The sequence below is a fragment of the Tursiops truncatus genome, chromosome 11 (assembly GCF_011762595.2).
Source record: "Tursiops truncatus isolate mTurTru1 chromosome 11, mTurTru1.mat.Y, whole genome shotgun sequence".
Lineage (NCBI taxonomy): Eukaryota > Metazoa > Chordata > Mammalia > Artiodactyla > Delphinidae > Tursiops > Tursiops truncatus.
The window spans coordinates 6217572-6234454 of NC_047044.1; the positions used below are offsets into that span (position 1 = coordinate 6217572).

Genomic DNA, 16883 nt, shown 5'->3' on the forward strand with positions numbered 1-16883 from the left:
AAAACTCTCCGTGCCTCTCCTACTGCAGCCTGTGGGTCTGTTTCCGGTCTGTACCTGGTCAATATAAGAAGAGGCAACCCCTCCTTCCTCTATTCTGCTTTTTAATAGAATTATTTTAGTTTTATCTTCCTGATGAGTAAATCACAAGAATGGGGGCTTTGACTTAAACGATCTTTGTATTCCTTGAAAGCACTTAACTTTGTGGTGAGCGTATGGTGGAGCTTAATAAATGCTAATAATTGAGCGTTGGCATTGGGTTTGAGAGAGTTCATAAGTTAAACTCACTCAGGTTCAGACCTATGAGAGAGTGATACAAGAGAGTCAGAATGTGACCAAAACACCACCTTTGTAACAGGTCCAGAGGATATGGTGCACGCAGCAGATGCCGCGCTAGCCGGGGGATGTGCTGACTTGCCCTGACTGTGTTCCAGGCTTTGGCACAGCCTCTGCAAGGGTCAGCTGCATCCGTAGAGCAGACACGCTTGCTCCACATGGCTGCCTTGTGTTGGTCTGGGATGGAGAGAGAAAGAAAAGGGGTGGGAGGGGCTGATCTTTTTACAGTCGAGGAAACTGAGACTCAGAGTGAAATCACTTTGTGAGGCCACAGCTGGTAGGTTGTGACCTGGGATTTGTTCTAGGCTTCGAGTTGAGGTGCACTTCTATTCCTGAGGCTTGGCATTCACACCTGAGCTGTACACGCCCAAGGGCGAAGCTGCCATTTCTCTCATGGATTTTTTTTTTTTTTCCTTTCTTCTTTTGGTATATGCTGTGCCCCTAGGTACTAAGCCCTGTCCTAGGTGCCAAGGAAACGAGGGCAGTGAGACAGGATGGGGAAGGGAGGAGGAGGGGACAGGCACAGACCTAAGACTGGATGGAGTACAACAGCCTGCTTCCGCAGCAGCTCAGAGAGGGGAGCATCCACCCCACCGGCTATCTGGGGAAGGGGGCCACGCCTGGCACTGGTGCGGGGCTTGTCAAACCTACCGGAGCCACAGGCATGTGGCCTGAGAGCTTGCCCATGAACTCTGCAAAACTGACAAATGTGTAAAGTCCAAGGTGTATTTGGAAAGTTTCTAGTTTAAGAAAACATTAAAAAAATGAATGGGGGAACCATATGTAGCCTTTTTCTTAATGTGACGTTAAAGGGTGAAGCCTCAGTGGAGGGCTGTTGAGCAGTGACACTCTTGGCCAGATTCCTAGTTGCATACTTCAGGGCACTGGGGAAGTTTTGACTTGCATTTTGTAAGACTCTCTTCAGTTACTGGATAAGCAGAAATAATGAAGTTGCTCAGGAGGGATTGCCTCATCGATGAGGAACATGGCAGATTGTGTTCATTTTCAAATTGTTACGGAGAACAAGTACAACATTTTTAGATTGTCATCTTATTTTAAGATTATTTTAAAAACATCAGTGCTGGTTTCCTCTCTTTGTCTTTCAGTAATTTTGTTGCAGGGCATTTTGGGCAGGAATATTTCACATAAGTTCTTATTTGGGCTGACGTTCAAGCGCAAGACATGTTTGCTTCTGCGCGAAGGCAGACATCCGGCTGCTCTGCCACGGGTATTTACTTTTGCATTGCTCCCAGCCACAGAAGTCATCTTAAATCTGCTTCAGAATGAATGAAATCCCCACATGCTGTTCATAGTTTGAAAATCCAGATCTGCACTTTCATTTCTAGAATTGTGTCCTATTTCAAATGTAGGATGGTGCTGTTATAAAGAAGCACGTTCAAAGCTATTTAAAAGCACGAGTGAGCACTCGTAGGCTCGGTTGTTCCAAGCGTGGTCTCCAGGTCAGAAAGACTGAAGGTAGAATGCTGCTGCTGCTGCTGCTGCTTCCAGCCCCTCCCTTGTTCAGTGCTGCAACTTCAGGTTTCCTGGTGTACAGTTCTGATCACAGTTCATCTTTTCTCTAGATAAACTACTATTTTAAAAAAATGAATTATTATGTAGTGGTTTGTAATACCGCCTCCTTTTATTGCATTCAGCTTAGTGGTAACCTGCAGCCCCTCAGAGATTGCCGAGTGAATGAAGAGAGGTGCTGGTGCTCTGAGGATGGGCTCGTGGGGAGAGGACCGGGGGGAGGCTGGGGGCAGCTTAGGGTGGTACAAGGAGACTGGGTTGGCGCCTGACCAGCACTGCTCTGGGTGGAGCGGGAGACCAGGCAGGGGCAGCCTCGAGGTTAGGAAGTCACTTCTGGCTGTCAGCCCAGTTCATTATCACAGTCACAGGTTCCCCAGTGGTGTACTGCCACCAATCACCTGGTGTGGCCGGGGGCCCTGCCTTCATTTCAAGGTGCTTACTTTCTTTGAGACTTTTTAACAAATTGCTTTGTTTCTTTAGGTTTCATCTTCCCAGGCTGAATTTTGAAATGAAAACTACATTGTCACTGACTCCTTCTTCTGAAGGATATAATGAATACTCATTAGCCAGTTAAATTTTTTATATTATTATTTTTGTAATAAACTTTATTTTGGAAACATTTTAGATATACAGTAAAGTTGCAAAGATAAAACAGATTCTTCATGTACCTTTCACCCAGTTTTCCCTAATGTTAACTTAACCTAAACATGACACATTTGTCAGAATTAAGAAATTAACATTGGACAGTGTTATTAAATAAACTACAGGCTTTACTTGGATTTCACTAGTTTTCCTACTGAGGTTCTCGGACTGTTCCAGGATCCAATCCAGGATATCACATTGCATTTAGTCCTCATGGCTTCTTAGTCTCCTCCATCTGTGACGCTTTCTGTCTTTCCTTATTTTTCATGACCTTGACAGTTTTGAAGAGTGCTAGTCAGATATTTTGAGGAGTGGCCGTCAAATTTGGGTTTGCCTGGTGTTTTTCACATTGTTAGACTGGCCTGATGAGTTTGGGTGAAGAATATGCAGAGGTGAAGTGCTGTCCTCATGTATTGTATCAGGGAGTACAGTGACGTCAGCATGGCTTATCACTGCAGAGGTTCACCTTGCAGGCTTAGTAGTTTTTTTTTTTTTTTTGCGGTATGCGGGCCTCTCACTGTTGTGGCCTCTCCCGTTGCGGAGCACAGGCTCTGGACGCACAGGCTCAGCGGCCATGGCTCACGGGCCCAGCTGCTCCGCGGCATGTAGGATCTTCCCGGACCGGGGCATGAACCCGTGTCCCCTGCATCAGCAGGCGGACTCTCAACCACTATGCCACCAGGGAAGCCCCAGGCTTAGTATTTTTATTCCTTGATTTTATACATGTTTTATGTGGCTCTGGTTCCCCACTGGGTTGCTAGTCCTTCAGGCCAATGCCCCTGCTTTTCTTGCTTTGTGCCTCTTCCCAGCGTGAGGATGCGTGCTGTGGACCTGCAGGGTCAAGTAAAGATGTATTTGAGTTGCATGCTTCTGTGAGCATTTAACAATTTTCATAATCATAGGTGGAACAAGATTGGCCATGTGTTGATAATTGTTGAAACTAGGGGTCATTGTTCTAGTCTCTCTTTTTTATATGTTTAACATTTTCGATAAAAAATAAAGAGAAAGGGCTGCCCTGGTGGTGCAGTGGTTAAGAATCCGCCTGCCAACGCAGGGGACATGGGTTTGAGCCCTGGTCTGGGAAGATCCCACATGCCGTGGAGCAACTAAGCCTGTGCGCCACAACTACTGAGCCTGCGCTCTAGAGCCCACGAGCACAACTACTGAGCCCACGTGCCACAGCTACTGAAGCCTGTGCGCCTAGAGCCCGTGCTCCACAACAAGAGAAGCCACCGCAATGAGAAGCTTGTGCACCACAGTGAAGAGTAGCCCTGGCTCACCGCAACTAGGGAAAGCCCGTGCGCAGCAACAAAGACCCCACGCAGCCAAAATAAATAAATTTTAAAAAAAGAGAGAGAAAAACATTTCCAATCTACAGCTATAATGAATCCCAGGTTGTTTTTGATAGTGTAGGTGTTATGATGTTGATTGTTGCCAGAGTTGTTCAGGCTATTACTCATCTTAAATGTATTTGTTTCCTCCTCAAGGCCCGGATATGAAGAAAAACTTGCAGCTAAACCAATGTTAAGTGGTACTGCTAATAACTATGTAATACTATTTCTTAACATCTTTGAAGAAAAAAAATCATTAGTGTGCCATCAGACAATAATTCCAATTAAAATGAGGTTACAAATTAGTTGGAATATATTTATGGAATAGAAAGAAAATCTTGACTATTTATTGTCACACTAATTTACTGCAAAGAACATTTGAATCTAATGAATTTGGATGCAGCCTATTTCTCATATGTGCAGCAATTTGACCTTACAAATTGTGAGTCTGGTCTTTCAGTGAATGTAGTTAGATAAATACTGATTCCATTTAAAGATCCTAGCCCCTCCTCCTGAATCCCAAGGGACTATCTAAGAGGTGGGGCATTGTCAGTGGATTGTGAAGGGTATACTGAGGGAACAAGCACAGCGTGACCCAGGATCTGGATAAACTCGCTATCTTTGTGCTCCCTCAGTTAACCTGCAAACACACAGTCACCGAGTTATGAGTTGTAAAATGAACATTGTCATGAGGTATAATAAGCACACTTGGTGGTGTCACACTTTAAGGATCTTGGCTCTGGAAGTTAGTACTAACTTGTGACTGTTTATACAGTTACCCCCAGCCCTACTCCCAGTGTGTAGGTTTGTCTCTTCTTACCTGTTTCAGGCCTTTATGACAGCTTTGTGTGTGTATGTTAATTGAATGCGTTTGGTGGTCACCGATCATGTGAGCTGTCAGAGGCACTGTCCCCTCTTAGGGAAGGGGCAGTCTGGCTGTTGAGAGCCTAAGTCTCGTCCTTGCCTGTGTGTGGATGGCGCTGGGGATGGGGCCTTTCACTTGGTTCTCTTCATCCAGCAGACTAAGACTTGATTATATACCAGATTGTCTCCCTTAGACCTGCCTCTGCATGGAATTAATTCATGTGATGTGGAGGTTTTAAATAACTTCCCCACTGTGGATGAGATCTCTGGCTTGAGGCTGGGGCCAGCACCTGCTGCTTTTCAGTGCGGCTGGAGAGTCTTAACTCTTCCTGGAACTTGTGTTTCTTTATAGAAGTGGTTTGTAAAATCTCAGACTTTATGGAATAAATTTTGTGGAGTGCTCAGGAATCCCGTCCCTCCTCTTTCCCCCAAGAAATATTGCACCATTGGTGAAGCCAGCTGCAGAAGGTGACATGCCCTGCAGGCAGAGGTTTGCCTGTGACCTCCCTGTATCTTCTGCGAGTTGTGGTCCTGAACCCCCTCTCAGTAGTGGGGATCTGGACAGCCCTTTTGAACCCAGCCTTGGCATCATCTGTCTGGTTTTAAAAACTCCTAAAGGAACTCATTTATTTCTTCATTATAAAATCAGTACATGTACTTTGTAAAGTACAAATATAGATTTTGAAAAGAGAAAATCACTGTCAGTACCTAGATGTACACTTCTCCAGATTGTTAAAGTCACACACACAAATGTGATTTTTAAAAACAAACGGGAGTGCTCGCTTCGGCAGCACATATACTAAAATTGGAATGATACAGAGAAGATTAGCATGGCTCCTGTGCAGGGATGACACGCAAATTCGTGAAGCACTCCATATATTTTCAAATCTAATTATGTGCTTCATCCCCCTTGCCTATCAAATGCTGGACATTTTCAATAGCATCTCTGCCTGTAAGATATCAATGAGATTAATCAGTTTTTCTGTCTGATATTTTATCAAATTAGGGCTTTTTGGTATGATTAAAGGATAGCAACTTTAAAAACAAAACGAAGCAAAACAAATGGGGTCATAATATTTAAACTGTTTTGTAACCTGTCCATCTTTAGCTTAGTTTCACACATGAGAGATACATGTCCCTCATCTTAAGATGGGTCACCTGTCACAAATGCAAAGTGACCACTGCCAGGCTGAGTGGCTTGCTTTCTCCCTGTGACTCCTGCCAGGTGCTCAGCCCAGTCAGCCTCTCGGCAGGGTTCCCTCACTTTATCTTCCTTCATGAGACCTTCTGAACCAGCCTGTCCATATCCATACTTCATTCCTTGTGGTCATTGTGAGTTTGTTTCCATTTGGATTGTTATGACATTGATTCATTGATTTTCCGACATTTACTAATTGCCTACTCTCTGAATTTCCTGGGGGTTAACCTTATGCTGCTGCCGCCTGAGTATGTGCCTCCTATGTTTCAGCCCTACTCTTGGAGAGGCCCCTTTGACCCTTCCCTGACTTTAGTTGTGATCAGCATCCTCTGGGGCATCCAGTTCTGTCCTGAGGAGGTGATCTCCATGCTACCATTGAAAAACACACTACGCGTACCTTATCTCACTCAGTCTTCCCAAGCCCTGAGGTGGTTATCGAGGCTGTCTTCATGTTACAGGCCGAGGCACAGGAAGCTTACAGACGTGCCAAGATCCTGCACCTGCTCACCTCTGCCCCTCTCTTGTCATCTGGCCCAACTCAGTACTGCTTTTCTCACGCAGAAGTCTGTGGAGGACCCTATAGGGGACCTGCCTCCAATGGTTACCTGGCCTGTGTCCTCACACGGCAGGATCATGACCCGTGCCAGAGTACGACTGGGAACATTGTGTTAAAAGACTGTTTAGTAGACTTCCATTTTAAATGGTGAAAGTAGAAGAAAAACGTAAAATTTGTAAAACAAGATACACTTCTAAGTTTGTATTATATTTATAATCATATTTCAGACAGAGAATGGAAGCTTTTAGAGGTTAGAGACCATGTCTTTTAAGTTGACTTTCTATAACACTCAACAGTGCCTGCGAGCTTTAGATTCATTCATTTATTAAACACTTAATGTATTCTTATTACATGCCAAATTGAAGTACAGGATTGAAAGTCTTGAGTAAGAGTTCAAATGTTTCCAGTTTCTTGGCACATGGGGTTCTTGATCTTTTCCATCTTTCCCACCTTATGCCTAGCACAGGTCCAAAATGGGGAAGGAGAAAGGAGAAGGTGATGGTAGCATTCTGGAGTTCTTGGGATCACGTTCATTTATTTACATATTTATACCTCTCCTGGTTTCACAAAGGATTTGAGTTGGTTGTTTGGGACTATCAAAAATAGATAAGTAAAAGGTGGCAGAACTGAATTCTTCCTTTGCTATCGCCAAAGCAACAGCAATAAAATAGATGTTTAGTATCTGATAAGGACCTCAGACGTCACCTAGAACGCTCCTACTCAGTGTTTGTGGGACCCAGGACAGTCTCCGCTGTCAGAGGGAACCAAGTGTAGCAGTTCTGCCCATGCACAGCCACTGCTGCGTGACCACAGAGAAGCCACTGCCCCGTCGGCCGTAGTTTCCTCATCTGAAAAATAGGGACAGTACTCCCACCTTGTAGGGCTATCATGAAGTGTGGAATCATTGTATGTAAAGATCCTGGCAAATGTATATAAAATGTCATAAAATAGTCCCTAATTTAATCCTCTATTTGCAGGGTTTCCAGACACAAGTTTATGATGGTATTTTTACTGCTGTGCCGCCAAAATATCAACAGTATAATCATTGTTTAAGCTAAAGACACTTAGTTTGAGGCTTTTCGTTTATTCTGAAGTTGTATGACCCACTTTTTAGTGTTAAAATACCTTTTTAAAATTATTAAAATGCCTTTGAAATGGAATAATGCTAAGTGCTAGGTTTTCTCTTTTCTTAACGTCCTTAGTGGACAAAATAAAGTTGGCAGCCTTATGTTGGGTAATTCTGCCTGTTGACCGAAAAAAAATGCACAACCTAAAAGTTGAGAGTTATGTTTTATTTGGTGGACATTCTGAGAACTTCAAGCCTGGGACACAACTTCTCAGATAACACTGAGAAACTGTTCCAAAGAGGCATGGTGGGGAGCCAGGATATATAGGAGTTTTTGCAACAAAAGACCAGGTAGTCCAAACATCAAAGGGTTACTGTTAATAAAAGAAAACCAGATATCTCAAGTTAAGGAATTTAGCACTTTTTTATGTATGGGAAGATGCAAGAGTCTGGGCTCACTGAAATCATTCCTTTGATATGCACCTCAGCTACATGGGGCCAGCATCCTGTGCTTTCTCATCCCGAGTCTCCTCAGGGTTCACCATCGGGGTTGGCTGAGGCAGTTGACTGCTAGATGGTGGGCATCTTGTTTCTATCCTGAGTTTCTTCAGGGCTTGCTGTCGGGCCGCTGTAATGTGGTGGCTTGATGGCTGTAACATCCTTTGTTTACTGATATGGCAGGCAATATTTTAGTTCACATGCCCTTAACGAAAGGCGCTGGTCAGTGAAGTTGGAGCTTTCATATGGTGCCCTGCCCTCTCCCCTGGGGAAGAGGAAGCCATAGCCAGATGCAGAGTGACACAACCCCTTCTTACCTGACTCAGCTCAGGGTCCCCTCTCCTGGGGAGTCTTCCCACATCTCTTCCCAGCCTCCCACCCCCCAACCCCCTTCACTCCTGCTTAGGTCTATTACGTAGCACTTGTCACACTGTGTGGTCCTCTGGGGGGCTTGTCTGTCTACCCTACTAAACTCTAAGCTGCTTAAGGAAAAGTGTGGTGAATTATTTAGCTTGTGACTTCCAGAGTCTAGCAGAGAGAGCGTACGTATAAATAAATGAGGGGGGAAATCACACCAATAAGCCTCTAATAAAACATTAACACAGCATATCTCAACTCTGTTCCTGAAAATACCCCAAAACTCACCACAAACTCTGCGCACCACTCTTTTTTGAATTCAGACCTTCTTCTTTGGGTGTGTTGCCCAAAGAAGGCTCGAGCTGTTCCTGGGACTGGGGGGCAGCGGCAGGAGCTGTATGACATCCTAACCACTGAGATGTTGTGTTAGAAGTCCAGGTGTTGCTTCTCATGCTGGCATTTTATAAAATGCATAAGGAAATAAATTAACATGTTTTTTCCTATCACATTTGGTGCTTTGAAGTTCTTCTTAATTGGGCTTTCTGCTTTAATTAGTCTGGCTTCATATTTTCTTTCTTTCTCTTTTTTTTTTTAAGCTTTCAGCAAGTGTCAGAGAAGCAAAGAAGCTTATATAAAAGGTCTTAACCTTTTTTTTTTTTTTTAACTTTGCCAAAGATAGAACTGGTACTTAGCTTGTCCTGGCACCTTCTTTGATAGAGAATGATAGAAATTTGGCTTTGTTTATTCCTTTTTATGTACATTATGTGAGAAGAGTATTAAAGGTAAGATGGCTCTGTTTATGTCTTGGTTCATGAAAAATATGAAAGGCTAACCAGTAGGGTTCGAACACAGCCACTATCCTCTCCCCAACCAAAAAACAAAAACAACAAAAAGATCAGAAGGTTTTTATATAACCTATTTATGAACATGGTAGGTTTCTAGAATTTAAGATTTACTTATCAATTAAAAAAAAGGAAAATCTAATACCTGTAATTATCGTTATTAGATTTTACTTATTTACTGACTGTCAACCGTTGAAACCTGTCACTGAGAGCTGCCATTTCTAAGTTGCTGACTGGCATTATCAAATTTTACTGCAGTGATGATGGAGAGAACTGAGCTAACCTGGTTAGAAAGTGGACCATTCGGGCTCATCAGAATCATTTGTGTGTGTTAGAGGATCAATTATGCTAAGAATTGAGACCTAATAAAATATACTTAGTGCTAACATTACACAGAACTTATTTTATTTGGCCTTTGAACCAGAGGACCTTGAAGTTCAGTTCCTGGTGAATGTCCATCGCTGTTGCTGATGCGGATGCTGGGAGCAGGAGAAAGTTCTGTTTTTCAAGTTCTGCAGAGGGCTCCTTTCCTCCTCTTCTTCTTTCTTCCTCTCTCCTGTCCTGTCTTCTCCCCCTCCTCCCCCTCCCTTTTCTCTTTACTGAGATATTAATTAACATACAACTGAATGCCCTCATTTAGAGGCTTTGACAAATAGATACTCCTGTGTAGCCACTGTCCTAATCAAGACACAGAACATTTCCATCATTTCAAAACGTTCCTTGTGCCCCCGTGCAGTCAGCCCCCCTGTCCCCAGCCCCAGGCATACATTGATCTGTCACCCTAGGTGAGTTTTTCCTGGGTTAGAATTTCATGTAAAGAGGAGACACACGGCGTGTATCTTTTGCATCTGGCTTCGTTTGCTCACCATGATGTTTCTTTGTTTCCCTCATGTTACTTCTGTCAGTGGCTCATTCCTTTTAAGCGCCAAGTAGTTTTCCACTGCATGTCGATGATGCTGCACACAGCTGTTTTTTGATGTCCTGTATGGAGAAGTGTGGCAGAGAAATCAGGGCTCTGCAGGAGTATATACATAGTCTGTTTGTAATACCCCCTTCCCCCAACTTTTCTTAGCACTTGAGGAAGGCTGAGAGGAAGAGCAAATAAACAAACCGAGATTTTGGGGGTGTCACCTTTTCATCAGAGCCTTGACTCTTGTTAGTCCTTAAGTGGTTTGGCTTCTCAGAACAACACTATTCTGGTGACCCTTAGCTTGTGGCAGCCGATATGATCTTGGTATTTGTCTTTCTGGAGATGGGGGGATGGGCATTCCGAATGGTTTAAGGTCTTGTGACTTAGAGAGGCTCTTCTAGGGCTTTCGCATGATTTGTGCCATCCCTGCTGGCGCTAGGCCGCTTGGCTCTGCATTTAGGGCTTGCTAAGTTCCAAGACATGTGAACCGTGTAGCACATGTAGCATGGGGATGCCAGGCACCCCCGCCTCCCACCCCAGCCTCTGCCTCTGAGTCGTCTGGCTCTTGTCCTGCTCTGTCCTGGCTCAGCTGTTAGCTTTAGCCCAGTTGGGAGGAATAAAGCACAGAACTGCAAGTTGCACTGTTTTATTAACAACCCAATTACTGTGTGCCCATAACCTCTTTAAGAATCACCTTGTGAGACTTCCCTGGCGGTCCAGGGGTTGGGACTCCGCACTTCCACTGCAGGGGGCACGGGTTCAGTCCCTGGTTGGGGAACTAAGATCCCTGTGGTGTGGCCAAAAAACAAACAAAAAAACACAGAAAGCATCACCTTGTAAGAGGCAGTGGTTGCTTAGGGCTGGGGGAAGGCATGGTGGGGTAGGGAGAGGGGCGGTAGCTAAAGAGTACAGGGTTTCTTTTTGAGATGATGAAAATGTCCTAAAATTGGGGTGATGGTTGCCATATCTGTGAATATACTAAAAACCATTGAATTGTACACTTTAAATGGCTGAATTGTATGGTATGTGAATTATACCTCAGTAAAGCTGTTTTTTAAAAAAGGGTGGTATTAGAGCAAGGACAGACCAATAGAGGAATGGGGGGAAATTGACATAGAAATTTTACTCTTTCTCCATATGACATGACCTGTTGCTAAATATCCTAGTTTGCTTCACAGCTCTAGTTCCATGGGGGGCATAAGAGTGTGGTAGAAAGAGGATGGGCTTTGACGTATCAGGTGAACCTGAGTTTGGATCCCCATTCTGCCATTATTGGCTGGGTGACCTTGGGCAGGTCACTTAACTTCTCTGTGCTCGTTTCCCTTCTGTAAAAGGGGACTAGTAGTACCTATCTTATGGGATCTTTTAAACGAGCTCGGGATGGGCTTCCCTGGTGGCGCAGTGGCTGAGAGTCCGCTTGCCGATGCAGGGGACACGGGTTCGTGTCCCGGTCCGGGAAGATCCCACATGCCGCGGAGCAACTGGGCCCGTGAGCCATGGCCGCTGAGCCTGCGCGTCCGGAGCCTCTGCTCTGCAACGGCAGACGCCACAACAGTGAGAGGCCCGCATACCGGAAAAAAAAAAAAAAAAAAAAAAAAAAAAAAAAACTCGGTAGAGGCAGCCATTTTCACCACGTGACAGTCATATAACAAAGGTATCAGATAGAAGAGGTAGCGTGGTGAGACGCTGTCTGTGAGTTCTGTGAGTTCTGCTAGGTTAACGGCTGTTCACTGGAATCCCCCTGCTGATGTGCCTTGGTAACAATGGCTGAGCTAATGGATGACCCTGGCAGTCTTTAGCTAATTTGCTGGACTCTCTGCTTCAGAATTTTTTTTCTGCCTTAATCCACATGGTTTGAGTAGGTTGGTGGCAAGCTCTTGGAGAACCCACTTGTGTCCCCTGCTTTGTGAAGCCTTCCCACCCTGGGTCCCTGCTCCCTTCACACTGTTCCCTCAACCCTTGGCACACGTTGGTTCTAGCATTTATCAGCTGGTGCCATTTTAATTTATTTACACTTCTGCTGTGCCCATAAACTGTGAGCAATGCAGGGAAGGGACCTTGGCTTTTCAGTCATGGGGCCCCGAGGCCCTAAGCACTGTGCCTGGCACTAATGTTTGTTGAATGAATGCCCAATGGTTTCAAGTCTGGTGACAAACCAGTTTGGAACCAGAAATACCAGTTTAGGCACCACATGCTAGAAGTTAGCAGGTGAGTTTCCCTGGAGCAGTGTTTCTGTCCCAGCACCACCTCCAGGGGCTGCACCCCTGCCCCAGGATGGGAGAGCTGCCAGAGGGCCAGGAGAGCTTGCCTCCTGCCAGGCATCCACTGGTGAGATGTGGCTGAAGTTACGAGGAGGGAGAAGGTGCCCTGGCCACGCTGGAAAGCTGGTCTTGTTACTTCATAGTGCTACTGCTATCTGCCTTCTTAATTCAGTTCATATACAATTTTTATTAAGCAGCAGCTGTATCCAAGACCCAGTTCTGATTCTTCAGGGAAGCCAAGATGGAGAGGCAGTGTGGTGTAGTGGTTAACAGCTGGGCTTTGGAGGCTGACTGCCTGGGGTTCATTCCTGGCCCTCGCCTTGAACCAGCTCCAGGACACAGGGCAAGTAATATAACTTCTCTGTGCCTCAGTTATCTCACCTGGAAGATGGAGGAGGTAACAGTATTTACCCTCATAGGGTTATTTTCATGATTGACCATAAATAAAGTAAGCACTATATAAATGTTTATTGAGCAGCCTTTGTTTGTTGGATTTAAAAAAAAAATAAAGAGCATGAGGCTCTTAAACCTTGCTATGATTGTCCCTCCCATAACCAAGAGCACTAAGAGGGGCTCTGGGGCAAAGAAGAATTTCCTGTCATGCTAGCTGATAGCAAGAAGAGGTAGACAATCAGCTTGCTTTGCTAGAACAACTCAGGTGTGTATTCCTTCTTAGTGGAAGAAAATACCCCCAGACAAAGGCTTTGGCGACCATATTTTTATGCCGCTTAAACTTAAAGCGTGTACTTTGAAAGATAACTGCCATGCCATTGGTTTTAGAAAGCCTGTCTTGGTACTCAGCAAGCCTTTTGACTTGTTGCTCAACTTTTTCCAGCCTTAGTGTCCACCACTGGACAAAATGACCTTTAGGGCCATTAGACCTTCAGTTCCTGATCCTGTCTGTCCCACAGCAAACCCTGGGATGAAGTGGCCAGCCTCCCTGCAGATCAGAGGGCGCTACTGTGGCGTGTGCACCTCTGTAAGGGTGTAACTGACTTAACTAAGCTGGCGGCAGAGTACGGTGAAGTCTGTGTTGGGTTGACTTCGTGGGGAGGGTGAGGGGAAAGTGGTATCATAATATTCTGAGTAATGTGAATGATTATCACATGTCAAATAATTGAGGCTTTTGTTGATATGGCCTTTGCTTTATTGGTGTTTTTCTATTAAGGAATTTCTAAACCGAGATTTTTTTTTTTAAAGAATCAATTTTATTTATTTATTTTTGATTGCATTGGGTCTTCGTTGCTGTGCGCAGGCTTTCTCTAGTTGTGGTGAGCGGGGGCTCCTCTTCGTTGCGGTGCGCGGGCTTCTCATTGCGGTGGCTTCTCTTGTTGCGGAGCACAAGCTCTAGGCACGTGGGCTTCAGTAGTTGTGGCTTGCAGGCTCTAGAGCACAGGCTCAGTAGTTGTGGCACACGGGCTTAGTTGCTCTGCGGCATGTGGGATCTTCTCTGACCAGGGACGGAACCTCTGCCCCCTGCAGTGGAAGCGCGGAGTCTTAACCACTGGGCCACCAGGAAAGCCCCTTAAAACACTTTTTATTCAGGTGTAAATATATATACATAAAAGTGTGCATATTATACGTGTGTATACCAATGAATTTTCATAAATACACCATACCCATAACAGCTCAAAAACCAGAACACTGCTCAGAAGCATTCCTGGTGACCCCTTGCTGCTCTGTCCCTCTCTGCTCTGCCCTGTCCTGGCCTCGCTCGGCACAGAGTTGTGCCTCCTCTTTATCTAATGGGAATTAATATAGTATGTTCTTGTGGACGCATACATTTGAAAATGAGGAGTTAGGGGGATTTCCCTGGTGGCCCAGTGGTTAAGACTCCGTGCTGTCAATGCAGGGGCCCCAGGTTTGATCCCTGGCTGGGGAACTGGATCCCACATGCATGCTGCAGCTAGGCGTTTGCATGCCACAACTAAGGAGCCCGCGAGCCGCAACTAAAAGGAGCCCACCTGCTACAACTAAGACCTGGCGCAAATACAGAAATATTTTTAAAAAAGGAAACCTCTCAACACTTGAAAAATAAATAAAATGAGGAGATAGGATCTCTTCCTCCTCACCTAAAGTTATATTATTATTTTTTTCCTTCACTTTCAGTTCTTTGTAAAACTCTAGGAAGTAAAGTGTTTTTGTGTTGATTTTTACTTCTACGGAATCACACTTGCATATTTGAGTGCCCTAGTTCCTAGGAGGCAGTCACACTGCTGAGACCAGGGTCCCCTGCCTGTGTCCAGCATGAGCCTGTGTCAGGCTTCCCCTGCATCTCCCACTGTCAAGCTGCTTTGCCTTGTGTGTGGAGTCACAGAGAGAAGCCGAGTTTTACATGTAGGGGCAATGGAAGATTATCCCATGCAAGTAAACCCCTGTCACATTAACTCCTGGCTCCTTAGAAACAGAGCATGTCTTTTTTCCCTCCTAAATGGGAGGATCCCAAATACAAGAAGAGACTCTAAGACCATCACATACAGTGTAAGTTAGTTTATATATAAGTTGATTTTGGGGGGTGATATGATTTTCGTTCTCAGTCCTTTTGTCTCTGATTTTCCATGGAATACTGAGATTTCTGTTTGGCTACTTACTGAAAAGACAGCTCTTCTGTGATGGTCCCAGCAGGCTTGCAGAGGTGGTCTGAGAACCTGGTGCCTGTAGGGTGAATGCAGCAGTGTAGGGGAATGGCCTTATCTCGGCTGCAAGGAGCCGGCAGCCAACAGGAAATGATGAAATGTGCTGGGAGAATTCAGCTGGGAGCCGAGGTCAGACATACCAGCAGGGACGGAAGGAGGCAGGTACGGAAGCTGATCTGCAAAGTTAGGCAGTTGAAGCCGCCTTTGACAGGAAAACGTGAGTGTGCTGTTTAGAACATGCATTTCCTTTAAGGGAGACATGCTGAAAGTAAAATTTTCATTGATTTTTTTTTTTCCCTCCAGAGTGATTGATTTAACAGAACCCTTACCTTTTAAGCACACCTAGTTTTAGAGCTTCTTGATGGAAATGTTCACCCAGTTCAATATCAACTGAACAGTGTGGAGTGTTTTATCCAAAATGCTTTGAGAAAATGTTAGAGTACATGTTTGATTTTCCTGATGAATACATCTTGACCCAAACAAATGAAGGACTATGCTTTATAATTTCTACTCTGGTTTTAGAACATATGTGCATGCTTCATTTCAAAATAGAGGGAATAAATTAAAAACTTAGGCATGTTTTAGACTAGTTTGCATACCTCTGCCTGTATTTTTTTCTTACTGTGTAGCTAAATGAATTACTTGAGTTAACAGTTAATAGAGGGTTGGTTTCTTTTCCCCCTACTGTCAGGCATTCCGTTTATTACATGCTGCAACTTCCTTTCTTAACAGCCACAGCTAATCTACAAACTCACAACTGGGACTTGTGATAGAAAATGAACAAATTAGCTTTTCCAGTTAACTGTAGTTGCTGTTTCATGACCGTGTCTTCCAGAATCCCAGAATTAGCATGCGGCTTGCTCCAAGGCCCCCCTCCGTCTTCCTCCTCAGTCAGTTCTTATTTTTCTTCTCATCTGGACCCTGTGCTCTCATCCCCATCTGACTGCTATCACTGGACACTTTATTTTCATTTTTATTGGATAGCAAAATGTAAAACTTTTATTGTTTCAATAGCTGAGCAGCTTTACGTACATATTTGTTTCTTATCTTGAAGTCGTACTCTGGAATTGAAAAATTTTGGCTCCCTCTCCCTTTCCTTTGTTTATGCAGTACTGTAATTCTAATTAGAAGATTTTTTTAAAAAAATCCCGATATGTGAGTGATTCATCACTATTTATTGGGTTACCTATTGCTGTGAACGTTAGAAAGGCAGTGTCCTCTTTCTGTTCTCCAGAAGGTGCCATGCTGGTACAGTCTATGCCACACACACAAGCATATTTTCTCATTAGGTCATTACCTAGTGTGATGTATGTATTTCTAACACTTTTAAGGTTGCATATTTCCTATTTTCTAGACCTTAATCAGGTTTCCTATCTTCAGACGTTAATCAGCTTTCACCCTTGCTCTTATAATTTAGAACAGGGGTCCCCAACCTTGGGGCCGTGGACCGGTACCGGTACTGGTGTGTGGCCTGTTAGGAACCGGGCTGCACAGCAGGAGGTGAGCGGCAAGAGAGCGAAGCTTCATCTGCTGCTCCCCATCGCTCGAATTACTGCCTGAACCTTCCCCCTCTCGCCTGCCTGTGGAAAAAGTGTCTTCCACGAAACTGGTCCCTGGTGCCAAAAAGGTTGGGGACCGCTGATTTAGAATATCTCAACTTCCTTCTTTCTTCATATATAAGATGTCTTACCTAATTCTAGGTGAACTTTAATGCTGCATTTATGAAAATAATAAACAGGTATCCTAGCTTCAAACTGAAGCATGTCTTATAGGTCTGAGATTTATGCCAGTAGTAAAAATAAGCCCCCCCCAACTTTCATATATTGTTAGTATTCTGTTTTGCTCAGCCATATAATTCT

The 16883-nt window shown here is 44.5% G+C and overlaps 1 protein-coding gene and 1 non-coding gene across 3 annotated transcripts in view; both read left to right on the forward strand.

The window, feature by feature from the left end:
- The window catches only part of PACSIN2 (protein kinase C and casein kinase substrate in neurons 2), a 139531-nt gene that overhangs the window by 33646 nt on the left and 89002 nt on the right, over positions 1-16883 (forward strand). The window lies entirely within an intron of this gene.
- Positions 5476-5582, forward strand: LOC117314407 (U6 spliceosomal RNA). The gene has a single exon (XR_004529152.1). It is a non-coding gene; the product is annotated as a U6 spliceosomal RNA (small nuclear RNA).